The following is a 24,045-nucleotide window of genomic DNA, read 5'->3' as shown; positions in this document are numbered from 1 at the left end:
TAGAGAAGAAATGAGCTAGTGACACTTGGCAGCCTTGAAGGTGGACCAAGCTCTGTTGGGGGGTGACAGAGGGAAACACTTCAAAGTCCCATATTTCATCCTCCCTACCCCTATTTCCAGTGCTGAACATGCACACGGGCACACCCACCACATCCTTTAACAGATCTTTCAAGAACTGGGAGACTGCTTCTTTGGGAAAACCCCTCTCCCAGATCAATCAGAGCTTCTTTCACTGCTTCATATCCACACAACACCATGGTAGGCTTCATGCCAAAATACAGGGTGTACACAGAGCAGAGTTTTTTCTTAAATTTTTTATTATACTTGATTTATAATGTTCTGTAAATGTCTGCTGTACAGAAGTGACCCATTCATACATACACACACACACACACACACACACACATATATATATATATATACACACACACACACACACACACACACACACACACACACAATCTTTTTCATACATTATCCTCCATCATGTTCCAACACACAAGAGTAGATATAGTTGCCTGGATATGACCTCATTGCCTATCCATTCCAAATGCAAAAAGCTTGCATCTACTAATCCCAAACTCCCAGTCCATCCCACTCCTTATCCCCTTCCCCTTGGCAACCACTAGTCTGTTCTCCAAGTCCATGACTTTGTTTCTTTTCTGTAGATAGGTTCATTTATGCCATATGTTAGAGTTGCATATCAGGGACATCATATGGTATTTGTATTTCTCTTTCTGACTGCTTCACTCAGTACGAGAGTCTCTAGTTCCATCTGGGTTTCCTCATCATTCCGTTAATGGCTGAATAGTATTAAAGTGTGTATATAGACCACACTGTCTTAACCCATTCATCTGTGGTTCGACATTTAGATTGTTTCCATGTGTTGGCTATTGTGAATAGTGCTGCAATGAACACAGGGGTGCATGTATCTTTATGAATGAAAGTTTTGTCTGGATATATGCTCAGGAGTGGGACAGCTAGATCATATCGTAGTTCTATATTTAGTCTTCCGAAGCATCTCCATACTGTTTTCCATAGTGGTTGTACCAATTTACATTCCCACTAACAGTGTAGGAGGGTTCCCTTTTCTCTACACCCTCAACAACCTTTGTTAGTTATAGACTTACCAATGATTGCCATTCTGACTGGTGTGAAGTGGTACCTCACTGTAGTTTTGAATTGCGTTTCTCTAAAGATTAGTGATGGTGAGCATTTTTTCATGTGCCTGTTGGCCATCCGTATGTGTTCTTTGGAGAAAAGTCCATTTGGGCTTTCTGCCCATTTTCCACTTGGGTTGTTGGTTCTTTTTGCTGTTGAGTTGTAGGAGCTGTTGGCACATTTTGGAGACTAAGCCCTTGTCAGTTGCATTGATTGAAAGTGTTTTCTCCCATTCCATAGGTTGTCTTTTTTTTATGCTTTCCTTTGTTTTGCAAAAACTTGTCTGTTTGATTAGGTCCCATTGGTTTATTATTGTTTTTATTTCTCTTGCCCTGGGAGACTGACCTAAGAAAACATTTGTAAGGTTGATGTCAGAGAATGTTTTGCCTATGTTCTCTTTTAGGAGTTTGATGGTGTCTTGCCTTATGTTTAAGTCGTTACGCTACTTTGAGTTTATTTTTGTGTATGGTGTGAGGGTGTGTTCTAGTTTCGCTGACTTACATGCAGCTGTCCAGTTTTCCCAGCACCACTGGCTGAGGACAATTTTTCCCATTTCATATACTTCCTTCCTTTGTCAAAGCTTAATTGACCATAGGTGTCTCGGTTTATTTCTGGGTTCTCTAACTCTCTTCCATTTATCTGTATGTCTGTTTTTGGACCAATACCACACTGCCTTGATTACTATAGCTTTGTAGTACTGTCTGAAGCCTGGGAGAGTTATGCCTCCTGCTTGGTTTTTTCCCCTCAAGATTGCTTTGGCAATTCTGGGTCTTTTACAGTTCCATGTAAATTTTTCGTTTGTTCTAGTTCTGTAAAAATGAAATGGGTAATTTGATAGGGGTTGCATATCAAATTTGTAGATTGCTTTGGGGACTATAGCCATTTTAATGATATTAATTCTTCCAATACAGGAGTACGGAATATCTTTCCATTTCAATGAATCCTCTTTAATTTCCTTGATTCATGTTTCATACTTCCCAGCATGTATGTCTTTCACCCCCTTAGTCAGGTTTATTCCTAGGCATTTAATTTTGGGGGGTGAGACTTTTAAAAGTATTGCATTTTTATATTCCCTTCCTAATATTTCATTGTCAGTAAACAGAAATGCAACCGATTTCTGAATGGTAATCTTGTATCCTGCTACTCTGTTGAATTCATTGATCAGTTCAGGTAGTTTTTGTGTGTAACTAGGGTTTTCTACATATAGTTATCATATCATCTGCATAGAGTTACAAGTTTACCTCTTCTCTTCCAATCTGAATACATTTTATTTCTCTTGTTGGTCTGATTGCTGTGGCTAGGACTTCCAATCCTATGTTGGATAAAAGTGGTGAGAGTGGGCATCCTTGTCTTGTTCCAGATTTTAGTGGGAAGGCTTTCTACTTTTCTGCATTTATTACATTGCCTGAAGGTTTGTCATAAATGGCTGTGATCGTGTTCAGATATGTTCCCTCTATACCCACTTTGTTAAGAGTTTTTCTCATAAATGGATGTTGGATTTTGTCAGGTGTTTTTCCTTCACCTATTGAGATGATCATGTGGTTTTTGGCTTTTCTTTTGTTAAGGTGGTATAGAACATTAATTGATACACATATATTGAACCATCCCCAAGAACTTGGGATGAACCCCATTTGGTTGTGGTGTATGATCTTTTTTATATGTTGTTGGATTCAGTTCGTTAAAATTGTGTCGAGAATATTTGCATCTACATTCATTAAAGATATTGGCCTATACTTTTCTTTTTCAGTAATATCTTTGTCCAGTTTTGGTAGTAGGATGATGGTGGCTTCATAGAATGCCTCTGGGAGGGTTCCATGTTCTTCAACCTTTTGGAAAAGTTTTTTTTAAAGTGGGTATAAGTTCTTCTTTGTATCTTTGGTAGAATTTGCCTGTGAAGCCATCTGGTCCTGGACTTCTGTTTGTAGGGAGTGTTTTTATGACATATTCAGTTTAATTTCTAGTGACCAGTCTGTTCAATTTTTGTATTCCTTCCTGATTCAGTTTTGGCAGGCTGCATGCAGTCTTTAGAAAGTTGTCCATTTCTTCCTGGTTGTCAAATTTGTTGGCACATAATTGTTCATAGTATATTCTCTTATGGTTTTTTGTATTTCTGCAATATCCGTTGAGATTTCTCTTTTTTCAATGCTTCTTTCATTTGAAGTCTTTTTCTCCTATTCTTAGGAAGTCTGGCCAGAGGTTTGTCAATTTTGTTTACCCTTTCACAGAACCAGATCTTGGTTTTAGTCATATTTTTCTATTGTTTTCTTAATCTCTCTTTTATTGATTTCCTCTCATATTTCTGATTTCATTCCTTCTGCTGACATGAGGTTTTGTTTGTTCTTTTTTTTTCTAATTCTTTTAGGTGGCAGCTTAAGTTGTTGATTTAAGAGTTTTCTTCTTTTTGAGGAAGGCCTGTACTGCTATGAACTTCCCTCTCATAACTATTTTTGAGGCATCCATAAATTTGGAATGGTTTTGCTTTCATCACCATTTCTCTCAAGATATTTTTTTCATTTCCCTTTTGATTTCCTTGTTATCCCATTGGTTTTTTAGCAGCATGTTTTTGGTCCTCATGTGGGCAGTTTTTCTCATTTCTATTCCGGTGGTTGACTTCTAGTTTCATGCCATTGTGGTCAGAGAAGATACTTGAAATAATTTCTATACTCCCAAATTTGTTGAGTTTAGTTTTGTGCCACAGTATATGGCCAATCCTTGAGAATGTTCCATGTGCACTTGAAAAGAATGGACATTCTGATTTTCTTCAATGTAATATCCTGAAAGTATCAATTAAGCCTACACTTTCTATTGCATCATTTAGGATCTCTGTTGCCTTACTGATTTTCTGTCTGGAGGATTTGTCCAATGATGTGAGTGGGGTGTTAAAGTCTAGTATTATTGTATTCCCATCAAGTTCTCCTTTTCTGTTAGTATTTGTTGTGTGTATTTGAGTGCTCCTATATTGAGGGCACATATATTGACAAATGTAATAGCCTCTTCTTGAATGGATCCTTTGAAGGACATTAAATACAGTTCTTCTTTGTATTTCTCTGTGGCCTTTGTTTTAAAGTCTATTTTGTCTCATACGAGTATTGCAACTCCTGCTTTCTTCTCTTTTCTATTCACATGTAATATCTTTTTCCACCCCTTCACTTTCAATTGACAGGTGTCCTTTGCTCTAAGGTGAGTCTCTTGTAGGCAGCATATTGCAGGCTCTTGTGCTTTTAAACAGTCTGCCACTCTATGTCTTTTGACTGGAGCATTCAGTCCATTGACATTAAGGTAATTATTGATAAATATGTATTTATTGCCATTTTAAACCTTGTTTTCAAGTTAATTCTATGTCACTCCTTTGTTGCTTTCTTTTTTTGGCTGTACGATTTCCATTAATTTTATGCTTGTGTACTCTTTTTAGTTTTAGTGAATGTATTGCTTGGTTTTCATTTTTGGTTGTCCTGTTTTTCAGGTATGTTAATTCCTTCCCATATATGTTTCCTTTAGCCTGATGGTCATATAGCCTCAAACACATTATTTAAAAAAGAGTTTAGATTTTCTTACTTTCTTTCCCCATGTTTTATGACTTCAATGTCTGTTTTTAAATTCCTCATGTTTATCATTTTGCTGTTTACTGTCACTTTTACGGCAGACTTTTTTTTCTTTTAGATCTGTATAGTGGCTTACTTAAGTGATTCCTTTCCAATTGTGGTTTCCTCCATCCTATTTCTTCTCAGTTCTTTTTTATTTAGAGGGGCCCTTTCAGTATTTCTTTTAGAATAGGTTTAGGACTAATCTACTCTTTTGGTTTTTGTTTGTTGGAGACATTTCTCTATTTTAAATGATACTCTTGCTGGTAAGAGCATTTTAGGCTGCAAATTTTTCCCTCTTAGAGATCTGAATATATCTGGCCACTCTCTTCTGGCCTGTAGTGTTTCTACAGAGAAAACAGCTGATAATCTTAAGGGGTGGATGGTTCCCTTATAATCAACTCTTTGTTTTTCTCTTGCTGCCTTTAGAATCCTCTCTTTAACTTTTGCCATTTTTATTATAATGTGTCTTGGCGTGGGTCTATTTGAGTTCAAATGGTCTGGGGCCCTTTCTTCTTCCTCTATGTTGATATCTGTTTCCTCCAGGTTTAGAATGTTTTCAGCCATAATTTCTTCAAATATATTTTCAATCCCCTTTGTTTTGCTTCTTCTTTTAGTATCTCTGTTGCCTTATTGATTTTCTGTCTGGAGGGCTTGCCCATTGATGTGAGTTGGGTGTTAAAAGTCTCCTAGTATTATTTTATTCTGGAATCCCTACTATGTGTAGATTGGCTGGCTTTATCTTATCCCATAGATCTCTGTTACTGCTTTAATGTGTTTTCATTTGTTCTTCTATCTGCTGTCCTGATTGGATGATTTCCAGGATTCTATCTTCCAAGTCACTAATTCATTCCTCTGCATTATTCATTCTGCTCTTCAGGGCCTTTCACTTGCCTTGTGTCTCTGCTAATGAACTTTCTAATGTTGGCTGGCTCCTCCTTATATGTTATAGTTCCTTTCTAAAGTAATCTGCATTACTGTTCATATACACTCTTAATTGCTTCGTATTTGTTCTAATTTCTTCAGTATTTTCACTGTCACCTTTTTGAACTTGCCGTCTGTTATACTGCAGAGGTCTGTTTCATTGTTTGTTCCTTCAGGGGGAGCTCTTCTGTTCTTTTAACTACAAATGGTTCCTGAGCTTCTTCACTGTGCTTATATTTTTCTCATTCTGTGAGTTTTGAGAAACAGCTCCCATAGTCTTGGAAGGCTAGTTATATGTGAGAGCACTCCTGGGTATTTTGTGAAGGCTTACTCCTTATTTTTGGCATAAGGGCCGCTTTTGGTTTGGATGCTTGCTCTCTTTGGTCTGTGCAGGCTGTTAACCCCTTGATAGGGTGCTGTGGGTGCTTTCAAGGAGGTGGAGCCACTGGGCCAGGCTAGTAGCAAGAGTCTGGTTGCTGGGCTGTTGATATTGACAAGAACCCATGGAAGGTGGCACAGGCTGCTCCCAGTTGCTGGGCTCTGGGAAGTGGCACTTATCCTCAGGCAGGTGTAGAAGGTGCCCAGAGCATTTGGCAGTGGCCACAGCAGGCCGTGTACATTCCCAGGGGAGTGAGAGTAATAACAGGTGGTGCTCAGTTGCAGTGTTCTCCTCTGGGGCTGCAGCTCATGGCTATTCACAGACCCCTAGCAGTGGCAGGCCATAACCTCCTCTGGAGTATGAATGGCTGAGATTGGCCCACTGCCCATAGACCATGCAAGAGGTGCACCATCACTTTTGGACTATTCAGGAGGCACCGCCACCCTGAGCCCACAGAAGAGGGACAGTTGCCCATAGCCTGTGTAGGAGGCTCCTCAGTGCCCAAAAACCCTGCCCTCCAAGAGTCCACTCATGCACAGAGAAAGATATTCCTATGGATATCTGCCTCTCCTCCTCCAGCCTTCCCCAACAATGGCACCTTGCTTCTCAGGTGGGCCCAGACCAACTCCCAGGTTCCCTCAGCTCTGGCGATCCACTCCCCAGCCCTTGGCATACCACTCCCAAGCCCCTCATATTGTCTCCACACAGCCCCTCATTTTATCTCCACACAACCCTAGTCCTGTCCCCAGAACTGACCTCCACAGCCTCAGTCTCAGTGCCCAGCCCCCTGCCATGGGTCTCAAGCTGAGGTGTACTCGGAGGTGGTAGTGACCATCTACACAGCTCTCTGTCTGCATTGCCCTCCTCAGTTCAGCTGTTGCACTTTTCTCAGAGGCTTTGAGGTCCCTCCATCTTGGCTGATCCCCCCATCAGTAAGGCGGCTTCCCAGAGTGTGCGTTCCTTTCCTCTTTCACAGCTCCCTCTCAGGAGCTGTAGTCCTGTCCTGACTCTGTTCTCTCTTTTTTCTTCTTTTCATCTCTTCAGTTAGATGAGGGGTTTCTTCCCCTTTCTTTGAGGTTTAAGGTCTGCTGCCAGTGTTCAGTACACGTTCTGTGCAAATCGTTCTACATGTAGATGGTTTTTTTAGATGTGTTTGTGGGAGAAGGTAAATACCACATCTTAATCCTCTACTGTCTTGATCCTGCAGGGCCATAGACGTTTGAGAGCTGGGAGTGGAGATGCACATAATAGAAAAAAAAATAACTATTTGATAATATATTGTACCTGATGCAGAATGTATTATCATCCTACTATTATTATGTTTTTACTCTGCCACATACAGCCTCAAATATTTCTGAACTTAATACATAAATATGATAGTAATTATTAGAGCTCCCACTTATGGATGTCCTGTGATGTGCCAGGCAATCCCCTGAGTAACTGGCACACAGATTACAAATTAATTCTCTTATCAGCACCTTTAGCTGGTTTATTTGCTCCACTATAAATAAGGAAACTGAAGTCAGGGAATTCTATTTCATTTTTAGCATCCCATGGTTACTACGCAGAGGAGTCAAAGCTGGTGCAGCCCTTAAAAAAAACAAAAAGAAAAAAACTAAACAAAAACAAAGAAACAAAAATCAGACAATTCGATGCCCAGCCTAGTTTGAGATCTGCTAGTATTACTAGCACAAAAAGAGAATAAGTGTCATAGAGGCAGTGCCAGGACATGTAGCGTCTCATGCAAGAACAATATTGTCCATTCCTAGGGTCCAGACAGCAGCTTCCTGCAGAATCCAAATGAATGCTCTGAACACTAGCTGGACCCTGACTCATCACATCTTTCACCTGAAGAAAACACACAACTTACATAGGACCTGGCTTCTCTAAGGAAATCTCTGTGCACCAAACATGTCACTTACTTTTTACCTTCAGCGCAAAATCATAGCAAATGGCTATGAAACAAAGAAGGGAAGCAACACTTCCAACTTCTGCCACTTCATTATTTTGATTCTACCATATAAAGACCTAAATGTTGCTCTATGCACAAAGCACATTATTTCATTCTTCTATTTATGACAATGACAGGCCTGAAAAGCCAAGAGACATATCAAATTTTATAGGGAGTAATTTGCTTCACAATGACCTATTTCTTACACCTCACTCACAGGAATATATATTAGTTTTAGAGTTGGACTTAATTTAATTACCCTTTGCAACACAATGAAGGAGCATAAAACTTAGTTACATTGGATAAAGACTTGCCAATGTTCTTAACGTCTAATTCTAGACTATTTCCAAGAATTGGGAGAAAAGTGGGGCCAGGCAGAAACTTCTTCCCAGAGCTCTGTTTCCAGAGCAGGAGGAGAAGCAGACAGAAAAGACCAAGCACCAAGACCACAACCAGACTCATGATGCCTTCTCTTCTTAAACAGACAACTGTGAGCCTGAAATCTAAAGCTTTTATAACAGTCTCTGCTATATCACCTTTCATTCCCCTGATAGAAACAAACCAATTACATCCACTTTATACCATATTCTGAGTCGACTTTGCCCCACTGATAAAGATAAAAATAAACTGTCCTTTAGGCCTGTTTTCTCTGTGTCCAGTGACCACTCTGGAAATTCTGGTGTCATTCTCCTGGGTTTGTTCCAGGTATTGATCGTTTTTCTTTTTAAAGGGTAGGGACTCCACTGTGCAGTCAGGATTAAGAACCACTGAGATAAATATTTTGATGACAGAAAGGGCTCATAACACTGGACTCAAATCAATGACCAGCTGGGAAGTTATGACTCTGAGGACAATTGGTGTATTCTATGCCTTTTTTATTTTTATTGTTAATGTTGACTTTGTAATGCTATATTTAACACCAGGACACTTTGTCCTTGAAAATGAAAGATTTTAAAATATTTTAAGGTACTGTACTAGCATGACATTTACCTATATATAAAATAGTTAATGATGACATATTTAATAGAATTTTAAAATAAAAATAAATAACTATGGTTCAGGCAGCCAACATGAAGCCAAATAAGTCATCATAGATATGGTTTCAGACATGTTCCTGCATTATTGAGAACATAAAATCTGAACTGTGTCAAATTCAAGGACTCCAAATAGCTACTCTCAAACCAATACATGCTAGGAGTTCCCACTATGGCACAGTGGGGTCAGCAGTGTTCCTGGAATGCTGGGACGCAGGTTCAAGCCCAGCCTGGCACAGTGGGTTAAGGATCCACTGTTGCTGAAAATGCAGCTTGGATCTGATCCCTGCCCTGGGAACTCCATCGGCCATGGGGCAGCCAAAAAAGGAAAAACAAAAACAATATATGCTAGCAAGGGCTAGCTGCAATCTTCTATTTTCAAAGTTCTCTCTACACTCAAAACTATGTAACCATGTCAAACCCCAACCAATCCTTACCCAACAAGAATCCTTACTTCTTGTTGTTCCCAGTCCTAATTCTTGACAAGACAATTATCTACCCTTGAGGCTAGAAATAAATAAATTTCTGCATTTTGTACTCCTGAAGAACAGTTTAATTTCTTGGATATGCGTCTCCTGGCCTGCAGTCCTAACAAACTCCAAATAAACACCCATCAATTTCAACAAGATCTCCAATCTCAAAGCTCTTGGTTAACAGTAACAGAATTCACACATCTTGAAGGATCAAACACATATAAAGTAATTACCTAAGTAAATGTACATGGCTTTGACCTTGAAATGCCACATCTACTGCCCCCCCGCCAAATAAACACTGGAAGAGGAAGAGTGTGATTTTGCAGTTTTCAAATGGTGGGAAGGGGTATTCTGAGTGACTGCAAAGGCTGCTCAGTGTCACATGGCTCATAAATAACAAAACTTGGATTTAAACTGAGATCTTCTGATGCTCATTGTAACGCATTCACTGACACCACAGCTGCCCCCAATTTCAGAAATAGAAAACCAAGTCTCTCAAAATATTACTCTGAATAGTACACCTGTCTGACTGTTCACAAAATTGTAATAGTAAACAGTGTCCCTGGACTCAAGGGAAAAAAGGGTCTTAGATTCTCAAGAGAAGAAATGAAAAGTAGTGATTCTCCCCTCTCCATCACCAAACAGGCAAAATTTGTTCAGGTAACCGAGGGAAAAGGAAATCTCAAACATTTAGTGGGCAGCGCTTGAGAAACTATGCCTCAGGCCTCCCAACTGCCTCCAGACACAAGGCCTTCTGTTGCCTTTTGGAGTCTGTCTTCATCAGAAATGTAGAGGTGAAGTAAACACCGTGTTAATCAAAATTTAGAAAATGGAGACCTGATTGAAACTAAGAGGTGTTGACTTGGAGTCAGGACTGTAGCATGCCAGATATAGATTCAAGAAACATTTACCAAACTAACGGCTACCAAAGAGGAAATGTATGGGCCTTGAGGCATACAGTAGGAGGTTGGGATTAACATATACACACTACTATATGTAAAATAGATAAGTAACAAGGGCCTGCTGTGTAGCACAAGGAAATCTCCTCAATATTCTATAATAACTTGTATGGGAAAAGAATCCAAAAAAGAGTGGATACATGTATAACTGATTCACTTTGCTGTACACCTGAACCTAACACAACATTGTAAGGCAATTATACGCCAAAACAATTTTAAAATTCAAAAAGGAAAAAAGGAACATTTGTGTTCCACTAGACTATGAAATGGGAGAGGCTTATGAAGGCAAGCCACAAAATTACGTATGTCGTTTATCAAGAACACCTTGGATCTGGCAAAGTAAGGGTTCCTGTTAAGGGAATATTGGGGTCAGAAATTGTTGCACAGCTACAGTGGAAACCTAAGACCATAAGATTGCAGCTGGCGGGTGTTGTTCTGAATAAGGCTGGTCCTGTCCTTAGGTCCAGTACATTTCAAAGAAAATTCAGGTTCTCAGTGGTGCAGAGACATGTTCAAGACCACATCCTTGGTGGCTGCCAGTCTCCCTTTTTGTATGTCAAACTGTGGTTACTCCATGAGATTTCAACTTCTCATCAACAGCAAGGAAGGGAGATTTTACAGAGAACAAAAGGTGTGGATTCAGTGGAGGTTAGGTGGCAGGGACTTCATTAAACAGACCCATAGCACAGAACCACCACAAGAAGCAAACCCAAACAGGAGATGTTATTAGCAGTCATGAGGATCTAAATATCACTGGAATAACAAAACCTTACTAGATTACTGACAGTAATTTACAAACATGTGCTCTAAAAAGACATTGTATTTGTTCTAAATTGATTATAGCAGTTATTTCCAAGTTGTTCTAGTGAGGAAAAAATAATTTTGTCAGGACCTAGTCACCAAATGTTATATTCCTCATGTTTACATGGATTCATGTTTTATTCCTAATGGAAAACAATTTTCACACCATAATAACTCTTTTGATTCTCTCAATTACCTTTGCCTAAGGTAAAATTACTTCCACTTTATGGATGAGGAAATGAGCCTTGGAGAGTCAGTACGTGGGTGAGGGACACAGTATCTTCAAGTAGTAAACCTTGTAATGGACCTTCCATTTCCTGAATCACACAAGCTTACCTCCACACAAAATTCAGGTAACTATGGTCACCACTTACTGAATGTGTGCAATATTTTGAGATTCACTCTATTCAATGATGTTACAAGATATATCAATGTAGTTAGTAATTACTCCACCATGTGATTAAAATGGGGGCCAGAAAAGTTTAGTTTTGTAACCTTTAAACTTGAGTGAGTCCAAGATTTGGTGTAACCTCTATTAGAACAAAGAGAAACAGTACTTGGCTGCCTAACTCACACAGCTCTAAACTCTAAAACAACTGCACTAGGTTATTTTAGATGAAATAAACATAGTCACTTTCTTCAGAGCAACCATTTTATTCCTACAGAAATGAATGTCCTTGCTCTGCTCCACATTCCATCTGTTGAAGACGTCGCTCTTTCTAAAATGAAAGAGTCAAAGACAAAGACTGAGGGTATCTCTGAAATCACTTAGTCTAATCCTTCTTTTTTCTAATGAGCAATTAGTGACAGGGAGACAGAATGCCCTCGCTGCATTAGTAAAAAGCCTGGTAGTGGAATCCCAGTTTTTCAACTTCCACTTCAATGGCATCTCATATCAAATGGCATTTCTGTTGCTGTCTAAATGAACAGGAGAACATAAATATTAAGCCCTCCATTGTCACAGGGTAATGCAAACTTCAGGCTGGCTGGAATTGCAGATTCAGGGTTTTCTAAGTAATACAATTTATTTTTTAGAGCAGTTTTAGCATCAAAATATATCTAGGCAAAAAGTACATAGTTTTCACACACTCCCTCCCCACACACCCAGCCTATCCCAACATCAGCAACCCTCACCAGTGTGGGTCATTTCCTATCATCAATGATACAACATTGACAAGTAGTATACACATGACATATGACATAACATATGACATAAATCAAAGTCAAAGATTACACTAGAGTTCACTCTTTGTATATTCTTTGGATTTTGATGAAAGTAGAATGAACTGTATCCACCATTAAAGTATCATATGGGATATTTTCATTGACCTAAAAATGCTCCATGGTCCACTGATCCATCCCTCCTTCCCAGGACCCTGGGAACCACTGATCTTACATTATCGCCATAATCTTACCTTTTCCTGAATGTTATGGAGCTAGAATTAGACAATACATAGCATTCAAATTGGTTTCTTCCACTCAGTAATGTGCTTAAGATTCCACTGTGTGTTTTCATGACTTGATTCCTCACTCCTTTTTAACAAGAAATAATATTCTATTCTATTGATGTATCACAGTTTCTTTATACATTCGCCAACTGATGGACATCTTGGTTGCTCCAAAGTTTGGGCATAAATTTGTGAATAAAGCAGCTATAAACATTAATTGTATCAATAAATACCTTTTACTTTATGAACATATTTTATAAAAACTGCTTTATAAAATGATGCAACCAACAAGGTCCTAGTCTTCAAACAACTAAAACAACTCAACACATACACACAAAAACCACCTCTTCCAAAAATGGGCAGAAGACCTAGACATTTCTCCAAAGAAGACATATGGATGGCCAATAGGTACATGAAAAAAATGCTCAAAACCACTAATTATTAGAGAAATGAACATCAAAACTACAAGGAGGTACCACCTCGCACTGGTCAGAATGGCTGTCATTAACAGGTATACAAATAGCTGGAGAGGGTATGGAGAAAAGGGAACCCTCCTATACTGCTGGTAGGAATGTAGATTGGTACAACCACTATGGAAAACAGTATGAACATGCTTCAGAAAACTAAATTTAGAACTACCATATGACCCAGAAATTCCACTCCTGGGTATTTATTCAGATAAAACTTTCATTCAAAAAGATACATGCAGGACTTCCCTTTGTGCCTCAGTGGTTAATGAACCTGACTAGGATCCATGAATATGTGAGTTCAATCCCTGGCCTTGCTCAGTAGGTTGAGGATCCAGGGCTGCTGTGAGCTGTGGTGTAGGCTGCAGACGCAGCTCAGCTCCCACATTGGTTGTGATATAGGTTGGCAGCTGTAGTTCCCATGTGACCCTCAGCCTAGGAACTGTATGCCTCAGGTGTGGCCCGAAAAAGTGAAAAAAAAAAGTATACATGTACCCCTATATTCATTGCATCATTATTCACAATAGCCAAGACATGGAAACAACCTAAATGTCCATTGACAGATGAATGGTACATATACACAATGGAATACCACTCAGCCATAAAAAAGAACACAATAATGCCATTTGCAGCAACATGGATAGCACTAGAGACTCTCATATTAAGTGAAGTAAGTCAGGAACAGAAATAAAATTACATATGATAGCACATATCTGGAATCGAATATACAGCACAAATGAACCTATCTACCGAAAAGAAACTTATGGACATGGAGAACAGATGTGTGGTGGCCAGGGGGAAGGGGGAAGGAGTGGAATGGAGTAGGAGTTTGGGATTAGTAGATGCAAACTCTTGCATTTTAAATGGATAGGAAATGAGTTCCTGCTGTATTGCACAGGGCACTATATCTAATCACTCATGATGGAACACGATGCAGAATAATGTGAGAAAAAGAATGTATACATATGTATAACTGGGTCACTTTGCTGTACAGCAGAAATTGACAGAACACTGAAAATTAACTAGAATAAAAAAAAATTTGTAAGTCTATGGCCCTGAGTACACTCTGTATTTTGGCATGAAGCCCACTGTGGTACTGTGTGGATATAATGCCATTTGCAGCAACGTGGATGCAACTAGAGATTCTCATACCAAGTGAAGTAAGTCAGAAACAGAAAGACAAATACCACATGATACCACTTACATGTGTAATCAGAAATATGACACAAATGATCCCATATACAAAACAGAAACTGACTCACAGACATAAAGAACAAACTTGTGGTTGCCAAGGGGCACAGAGTAAGGAGTGGGATGGACAGGGAGCTTGGGGTTGGCAGAAGTACTACTGTACAGCACAGGCATCTACTGATTTCTTATTTTCAATTTCATTGGTGTCTGCAGATTTTTGGGTTTTTTCCTCTGTGGACTCTGTATATAATTTTCCTCCTCTTTCTCTAATTTCCTAAGGTGGACATTTTACATTATTGATCTTACCTCTTCTTTCGTTTCTAATATATGAATACAACCTCTACATTTCCCTCTAAGCACTCCTTTCATCCTATCTCATAAGCATTGATAAGTTGGATTTTCATTTAATTTCATTCAAAAATATCTTTTAATTCTCTTGAGATTCTCCTTTGACCTAGGTTGATTTAGAAGTGTGTTGTTTTGTCTCAAATATCTGGGGACTTTCCAGCTAATTTTCTAGAGAATACTACAAACAATGAATGCCAACCAAATGGTAAACCTAAAAAGAAATGGATCCATTTCTGGAAACATACAATCTTCACAGACTGAATCAGGAAGAAATACATATTGTGAATAGACGGATCACTAGTAGTGAAACAGAATTTGTAGTTTTAACAAATCCCAGCAAACATAAGCTATATAGGGGAATTCTATCAAATATATAAAGAAGACCTAATACCTATTCTTCCCAAACTATTTCAAAAAGTTGAAGAGGATGGAACACTCCAAAAATCATTCCACAAGGCCACCATTATGGTGATACTGAAACCAGACAAAAACACTACCAAAAAGAAACTTACAGCCCAGTATCTCTGATGAATATTGACGAAAAAATCCTCAACAAGGTATTGGCAAACTGAATTCTACATTACACAGGAAGCAACATATACCATGATCAGGGGAGGGGGGTGAGGGAGGGCTATTTATTCCAGGGATGTAAGGATTGTTTAAGGTCTAGAAATCAATTATCATGATATACCACATTAACAAAAGGAAAAATAAAAATCACATGATCATCTCAATAAATGAGAAAAACAGTTGATAAATTTCAATATCTATTCATGATAAAAAGACTCATCAAAGAGGAGACAGGGAGAATATATCTCAACATAATAAAGACCATGTATAACAAACCCACAGCTAATGTCATATACAATGGTGAAAAGCTGAAAGATTTTCTACTAAAATTAGGAACATGACAAGAATGTCTACCTTGGGGAGTACCCGCTGTGGTGCAGCGGAAACGACTCCAACTAGGAACCATGAGGTTGTGGGTTCGATCCCTGGCCTCACTCAGTAGGTTAAGGATCTGGCATTGCTGTGAGCTGTGGTGTCAGTCAGCAGCTGTAGCTCTGATGGGACCCCTAGCCTGCAACTTCCATATGCCACCAGTGTGGCCTTAAAGGGCAATGAAAAAAAAAAAAGAAAAGAAAAGAAAAGAAAGTCTATCTCCACTTCTATTTAACATACTATTGGAATATATTCTCTAGCATCATGAATATCTCTACCCTCACTTATATCATTTATCCACAATCTATAATCACTACACATTATTGCTATTATTGTTGCAGATGAACTATTCTGTGAGATGAATTAAGAATAAAAGCAGGGAGTTCCCGTCATGGCGCAGTGGTTAACGAATCCGACCAGGAACCATGAGGTTGCGGGTTCGGTCCCTGCCCTTGCTCAGTGGGTTAACGATCTGGCGTTGCCGTGAGCTGTGGTGTAGGTTGCAGATGCGGCTCGGATCCCGTGTTGCTGTGGCTCTGGCGTAGGCCGGTGGCTACAGCTCCGATTCAACCCCTAGCCTGGGAACCTCCATATGCCGCGGGAGCGGCCCAAGAAATAACAACAACAACAACAAAAAAAAAAGACAAAAGACAAAAAAAAAAAAAAAAAAAAAAAAAAAAAAGAATAAAAGCAAAAGTCTTATGTTACCTTCCATCTTCATTTCTTCTGTAATGATCTTTGTTTATATGAATTAGAGTTTATTGCTTGTATTATTTTTCCTTTCTCTGAAGAAAACTTCTTTTTGATATTTCTGCCAGTCAAGTATTGGAAACAAATCCTCTCAATTTGGTTTGTCTGAGAGTCCTTCTTTCTTGCACTTTTCTTTCTGTCATTTTTAGGACTGCACCTGGGGCATATGGAGGTTCCCAGGCTAGGGGTGGAATCCAAGTTGTAGCTGCCAGCCTACACCACAACCACAGCAATGCTAGATCTGAGCCTCATCTGCAACCTACACCACAGCACAGGGTAATGCTGGATCCTTAACCCACTGACCGAGGCCAGGGATTGAACCTGCAACCTCGAAGATATTAGTCAGAATCACTTCCACTGAGCCACAATGGGAACTACAAGAGTCCTTATTTCTCTTCACTTTTGTAGCCACTCCTATGGCCTGCAGAAGTTCCCAGGCCAGGCATCAAACCCAAGCCACAACTGTGACAAGGCTGAATCTTTAACTGCTAGGTCAGCGGGGAACTCCTCTCCTTCACTTTATTTTTTTTTTGCTTTTTAGGGCCTCACAGGCATAAAGAAATTCCCAGGCTAGGGGTCAAATTGGAACTGCAGCTGCTGCCCTACATCACAGTCAGAGCAACTAGGGATCCAAGCCGCATCTGTGACCTACACCACAGCTGCAGCAATGACACATCTTTAACCCACTGAGCAAGGCCAGGGATGGAACCCACATCCTCATGGATACTAGTTGGGTCCATCACTGCTAAGCCATGATGGGAACTCCCTCTCCTTCACTTTTACAGATAATTTCACGGGATATATAAATCAAAGTGGGTGGGAGCTTTTTCCTTTAGATACCTCAAATATCTCACTCCACTCTCTTTCTGCTTGCATTTTGAAGATAATTCCAACGTAATTTTAATCCTCTTCCCCTGTAGGTAAGATGTTCTCTTCCTCTGGCTGCTTTCATTTCCTTTGTCTATATATTCTGCATTTGACTATGATGTGCCTACATGTAGACTTTGGGATATTTTTCCTACTTGATGTTCTCTGAGTTTCCTGAATCTGTGGCATAGTGTCTGACATTAATTGTGGGAAACTCTCTGAAATTACTGCTTAGATATTTCTTCCAGAGATCGCTTTGTCTTTAAGTAATATTTTCCACTGAAGTATTATACACAGAGAGAAAAAGACACATGTTCTAAATGTGCAGGTCAATGCACTAGCACAAAGGGAATATATCTGTATAACCAAGATACAGGTCATGAAAAAGAATTCCATGATTATTTTTTCATTGTGCTGTTATGGACATTTCATTTCCTTCCTGTGTGGTGATCATTTGACCGGTCTGTTACATACCTTCCGATACATGTTTTTTTCATATCCAATGTATTGCATTTCTCTTAAGTACATATTTAGAACTGTTGGACATGCATGCGTTACCTCCAGTAAAGAATGCCAAAGAATTGTCCAAATGTTTGAACCCATTTACAGTTTTACTCAAGAAGGCCAGGTGCTTTGCTTTCGTGCCTACACTTTCTATATTTTTTTTTTCATTTTAACCATTCCGATGGCTCATATCTCATTAAAATTTTAACTTATATTTCCATGAAGCTTAATGTTACTGAGCACTTCTCAGATGTCCACTGGCAATACTGAGTCTTCATATGGGAACAACTAATTTATTTTGGATATGAGCCAATAGTTAGATCCAAACCATGTTTAAACAAATATAAGAGTCAGAAAGAAAACTTGGTAGTATGTACAAAGAATTACTTTACTTTGAACCATCTGAAGGAAAATTGCTGACCTGATTCCAAAGACCTGAATTATTTTAGTAGATCTTTTCTTAAAAGAAAACAAATCTCCTACATAACTATAATAAAACCTTCCAAATCAAGAAAATAACACCTATGCAATAGGAACTTCTAGTTCTCATCTCTATTGGTGTTTCAGGGATAAGTCCTAAACATACCCTTAATCTCCCAGTTCTCTACACTTCAGAGATGTCATGAGACTAAAGCCTTCAGGATCCCAAAGTATCATAACTGCCAACACACCGATGTTAAGAAGAAAACAAGGTGATGGGATGTTGAAAGAAAAACAGAATCTGCTAACATCTTCCCAGGATTTTGTTCTTGTTTAGAGAGAAAAGAATAACACTTAGAACATATGATTATAAGTATGAAAGTATACATTAACATTTGCCTGTAAGTTTGAAACACAAAGTAATGAGAATATTTCACATCTTTCGTGTTGACACAAACAAGAGGAATGAATTCTAACTCTTTCTCTTCATTCCTCCCTAATGCTGATCTTCTCACCATTTCTCTACAGGGTAGGGCTGCTCTTAGACACAATTTCTCTCATTTTCCAACCCAAACCTCAAGCAACTCTAGATGACACTCAGCAAAAAGAGTTTTTCTGCCCTCTTCCCCTTGCTCCTTCTCTGTTCTTATCACTATGAAGACAAGAAAGGCCTCTTTGGACTCTATTTTCTTTCACTTCTTACCTGCATTACATACAAAAGAAGGAAAGTCTGAGACTGGCTCAGCAAAGTGTGATGCTTTGTATTTAGAAATGCAGAGGACAAACAGCTGCATGGTGGCTTATTGATCACTTTACTGTTTCACACTGATAACACAGCACTAACTCAGTATTAGGTAATGATTAGCACTTGCGAAAGCCAATCTGAGTGCTACACAGTATAAAGATAGCACATACATTTGTGCAGTAAAACTCGGGAAACTTTTAATAGAGGTTGGATATTCGCTGGATATTGAGGGAATGTGGAGATACAAGATGGGAGGTCAGAGAGAGCACCCCTGGTAATGAGAAAAAGGTAAACGAAGCCCAGAAGAGGATGAGTTACAGAGAACAACATCGCAGCAGCCGCAGGGTGTGCTCTTCATTATACAGGAATGAAGCGGAGCTGGTATGAGGGTGGCACGTGGCTGAACCCACTTAAAATGAGGGTGGTGTCGATGTCCTTTAGGTCAACCACGGATTCCAGAGTAAATTTCTGTAAAATGCTAGTCAGGAATAAAAATAGCTCCATGCGGGCCAGGCCTTCCCCCATACAAATTTGCTTTCCTAAAAATAACACACATAGGTGATTTGATCCCAGAATATTGTTTAGAACTCTCACAGAAAATATGCAATAACTATTTGACATATAATTGAATAGGAGGAGGGTTGGAAGGATGGTTAGAGAGACAGAGGTTGGATATACTTTCAATCCACCAAATAGCTTAAAGGGAAACTTCCATTCAACAAATATTTATTGCATTCAGCTCTATGTCAACCACTTCATTACATATTCCCACATTATAATTGCTCTTTTCCATCTCCAGTTTCTATCCGACTTTGCAGAAACACCTCCACTCTGCTTGTGCAGGCGGGTTGAGAGGAAAAGAAGTGAAAAGAGGGACCTCATATATCTATATTTTCCTTTCCACCTCTGGCACCAAATTCAGCCAAATATTTCTCCTTCATGTACTATCAAAAGCACAAGTCTAAATGTGTCACTCTCCCACCGTAAAATAGTAAATGTCTCTCTCCCACCTGTTTCATGAGATAAGGTCCAAATGGGTTGAACTGGTTCTTCATACTTTGTTCCCATCTAATGTTCCATATCATTCCTGCCCTTCTTCACTGCTACGCTACTGTACTGTCTCCTCCCAGTGCTAGCCATATCCATGCTTCTAAAATATTGAGATACATTTGATTTACAATGTGGTGTTAATTCCTGGTAAACAGCAAAGTTATTCAGTTTTTATATACATATACATAAAACTGAATATATATAAAATATATATTCTTTTTCACAGTCCTTTCCATTATGGTTTATTATAGGATAGCGAATATAGTTCCCTGTGCTATACAGTAGGACCTGTTTAGCTATTTTGCATAGAGTCATTAGTATCTGCAAATGCCAAAGGCATAACTTATCCCTCCCCCACCCCCTTTTCTCTTTGGTGACCATATGTTTGTATTCTATGTTTATGAGTCTATTTCTGTTTTACAAATAAGTCCATTTGTATCATATTTTAGACTACACATTTAAGTGATATTATGTGGTATCTGTCTAGCTCTTTCTGGCTTACTCACTTAGTATGATAAGTTCTAAGTTCATCCATGTTGCTACAAATGGCATGATTTCATTCTGTTTTTATAGCAGGGTAATATTCCATTGGGTATATATGCCACATCTTCTTTAATCAATGTTAATGGACATTTAGGTTACTTTCTCATCTTGGCTGTTACAAAGAGTCCTGCTATGAACACTGGAGTGCATTTATCTTTTTGAATTAGAGTTTTGTCAAAATATATGCCCAGGAGTGGGAATGCTAGATCAGATAGTAACGCTGTTTTCAGTTTGTTAAAGAACCTCCATACTGGGGGTAGTGGCTGCTGTTGTTGTTGTTACTGAGAAAAGAAGAAGGCAAAAATGTACTCTGGAAATTAGAACACATTCGAGGAACTTACAGATCAAGCAAGCAAAGATTAACCCAAAAAAAATGTGCACAGGAAAAAGATAATGTGCGTTCATTGGTAAGTACACACTGAATATTCATAAAAATGGTCATTCTCTAAATGCTGGCACAGCTCAGGGTCATCTCCAGCCCGCCTCCTTTTTAAAAAAATTTCATTGGACTATAATTGACTCACATGCTGTGTTAATTTCATGTGGTATATTGGGTTTCTCTTAAGAGAAGTTCATTTCCTCACAGTTCTGGAGGATAGACATCCACGATGAAGGTGTTGGCTGTTATGATTTCATCAAAGGCCTCGCTCCTCAACTGGCAGATGGCTATCTTCTCACCATGCCCTCATGTTGTCCTTCCTCCATACACTCACCTAGCCATACACACCTTTCATCAATCTCCAATGCGCCATGAGGTTTCTAGCTTTGACTCGTGCTTTTCCATTTGGTTAAGGTGCTCTTCTCCTAAACTTCCTTCAGGACCCATGTCCCATATCACTTCCTCTTTATGATCTTCACAGGCAATAGAATCTTTCCCTATCTGGGTTTCCTCAGAATTATATTCACGCTTCAACTGAAGCATGGATCACCCTGAATCATAATACTCCATTTAATTATTTTTCTGCTCTGCTAAAATGTATGCTTTTGAAGGGAGGTTTCAGTCCCTGACATCTTGGAACATACGGAGCAAGACCCAAAGCAGGCATCAAAAGCCATCAATTGCATGTTTTCTAGCTTTTTCATTTTGGCAGAACTGGGTCAGACTTTTCCCAGACTTCTGATACTGGGGATGTATGATGGGGTGGAAAGTGCATGGCATTGGGACTGGTGCTCAGGATCATGGACAAAAAGCAATTCCACCAGCTCCAGAGTGAACACCATTGAGTTCCAACCATGCCCTGAATGGTATCTTGTCCCCTAAAGTACCTAAGGAAATTAATGTTCATTACCTGTTGAGAAAGGCATGAAGTAGTCACTCTCCTTAAAGTTGCCACTCTCATCCAGGAAGTGGCCAGGGTCAAACACCTCTGGGTTGGGGAATTCTTGGTCATCACGTAGCACAGACGTCAGTGATGTTAATACAGTTGTGCCCTGGGATGAAAATGAAGATAAACTTTGTTATAAAGAAGTCATGAAGCTGGAAGAAATGTTGCAAATCATTTAGTCCAATCTTTTGATCTATAGTTGAGGGGTCCCAGGTCTAAATAAGGGCAATGGCAATCCCAGACAGACAGGCCAAGTGCAAAAGGGGGATGAGCTTAACATCAGTGGCAATGACGTTACTCAAGTGGCCTCCAAAAGCATTTGAAAGACTGAGTACATGGTCACTTGTGTGCTGACATCTGAATTCCCTGTATTTATCACAATGTTTGGACACTGTTCTCTGTCCCACCCTTTGCTCTATTTCATTACTTCAGTTTTACACATATCTCATGTGTATTTACCGTTTAAAATGGAAGCCTCTGTTGGCTCTTGAAGTCAGATGTATCTGGAAACTGTTTATAGGGCTTTTGAAAGGAGAGGTCTGATCTGATTAAAAATAACAAAAGGAAAAATCCATACACACAGAAACAGATCAGAGGTTGTCAGGGGATGGAGGGACGGAGGACTGGGCAATGAGTGCTTACTGCGTGAGGCATTTCCTTTTGGAGGGATGAAAATGCTCTGGTATTAGAGAGTAGCTACGGAGGCACAACATTGTGAAGGCACTATGTTGCAGTGAATTGTCCACTTTAAGATAGCTAAAATGGTAATTTTCATATTATGTGTGTTTTACCACAATAAAAAAGAAAATTTGCCCAAGAGAAAATATAACTTTGTAGATAATATTATAAATACACTAACAACTGCTGAGTATTTATCTTGGGATGGAAATTTGTTTCTCTCAGTTTAAAATGTGGGGGAACACTTCACTATGGATGCATTCTAGGTTTAAAAAAGTGAAATTATAAAATTAGAAAAACTATCATTTTTCAACATTTCAAGTAAAGATCATCAATTAATGCTACTACGCTTGTTGGATGAATGAGTTAGGAAACAGTGTATTCACAAGGTCTTTAAAGTACTATGCTAGAGATATTTTTTATTAACCACCTGTGAGAACTAGAACCTCAACAAAGGAGCAATATGCACACACATTCCTTAAAAACGGATTACCTCAGCATCACTGATAATGGGACAAACTGACATTACATGTCTTCAGCCAAACTGTGATGCAGTAAGACATACACAAAATCACATATGTAATTTTCTTGTGAAATACACAGAACTGGAATCTAATCTCAAGGAAACAACCACACATGGCCATACTGAGGAACATTAAACATAATAATTGTCCCAGTTTTTCAAAACTGTCAATGTACTAAAATGAAATAAAGGAACAGGAACTCTTCTTGAAAACAAGGGACTAAAAGGCACAGACAATCAAATTAAATACCTGTGTCTTGATTGGATACTAGATGTACCCACAAAACAAACAAACAAAAGAAAACAACACAAAAAACAAGTTTTACAAGATATTTTAGGATAACTAAGAACATGTAATTATAGCATATATATGAGATAAAACTATGCCATAGATGATAATTCCCTTAGTGTGAAAGCTTTATAGATAAAACTTTGTAGATAAAGTCCTTGTTCAGGTACATACTGAAGTACTTAGATGTTAAGTATCATAGAAGACTCATAGATATGCAGTTAAAATGTAGATATATACACAAATTTCATTTATGTTAGATACATCCATTTTATGCTTAAATACTATTTAAATTTAAAAATATTTTAAATTCAAAACTGGGGGATAATTCCACCCTTTATCATATTTAAGGTCCCTAATTTTACTTTTAAAAGTATTGCCTTGTATATTTTAAGACAAATAATACAGACAGTTTCCACCAGGGCACAGTGGGTTAAGAATCCAATTGCAGAAGTTCAGGTGACTATGGAGGTGCAGGTTCAACCCCTGGCCTGGCACAGTGGGTTAAAGGATCTGGCATTGTTGTAGTTGCTGTGTAGGTCTCAGCTGAGGCTTATATACAGTCCTTTGGCTGGCAAATGCCATATGCCACAGTTATAGCCATTAAAAAAATACAAATAAAAATTCAAGGAGGTCCCATCGTGGCTCAGCGGTTAACAAACACAACTAGTATCCATGAGGATGTGGGTTCA

The 24,045-nt window shown here is 38.9% G+C and overlaps 2 pseudogenes; both read right to left on the bottom strand.

Annotated features, from left to right (window-relative positions):
• The window catches only part of CYP2C290P (cytochrome P450 family 2 subfamily C member 290, pseudogene), a 66,948-nt pseudogene extending 58,490 nt beyond the window's left edge, over positions 1-8,458 (bottom strand).
• Positions 8,459-19,302: 10,844 nt separating this feature from the next.
• Positions 19,303-24,045, bottom strand: part of LOC100624435 (cytochrome P450 2C18-like) — a 60,956-nt pseudogene continuing 56,213 nt past the window's right edge.

This window comes from Sus scrofa, chromosome 14, assembly GCF_054392235.1.
Source record: "Sus scrofa isolate SSC_HxYL_T2T_F1_AM1 chromosome 14, Sscrofa_HxYL_maternal_Yorkshire_Landrace_v2.0, whole genome shotgun sequence".
In the NCBI taxonomy this organism is placed as follows: domain Eukaryota; kingdom Metazoa; phylum Chordata; class Mammalia; order Artiodactyla; family Suidae; genus Sus; species Sus scrofa.
Note: the sequence above shows the minus strand (reverse complement) of the source record. Positions and strands in the feature narration are given on the sequence as shown.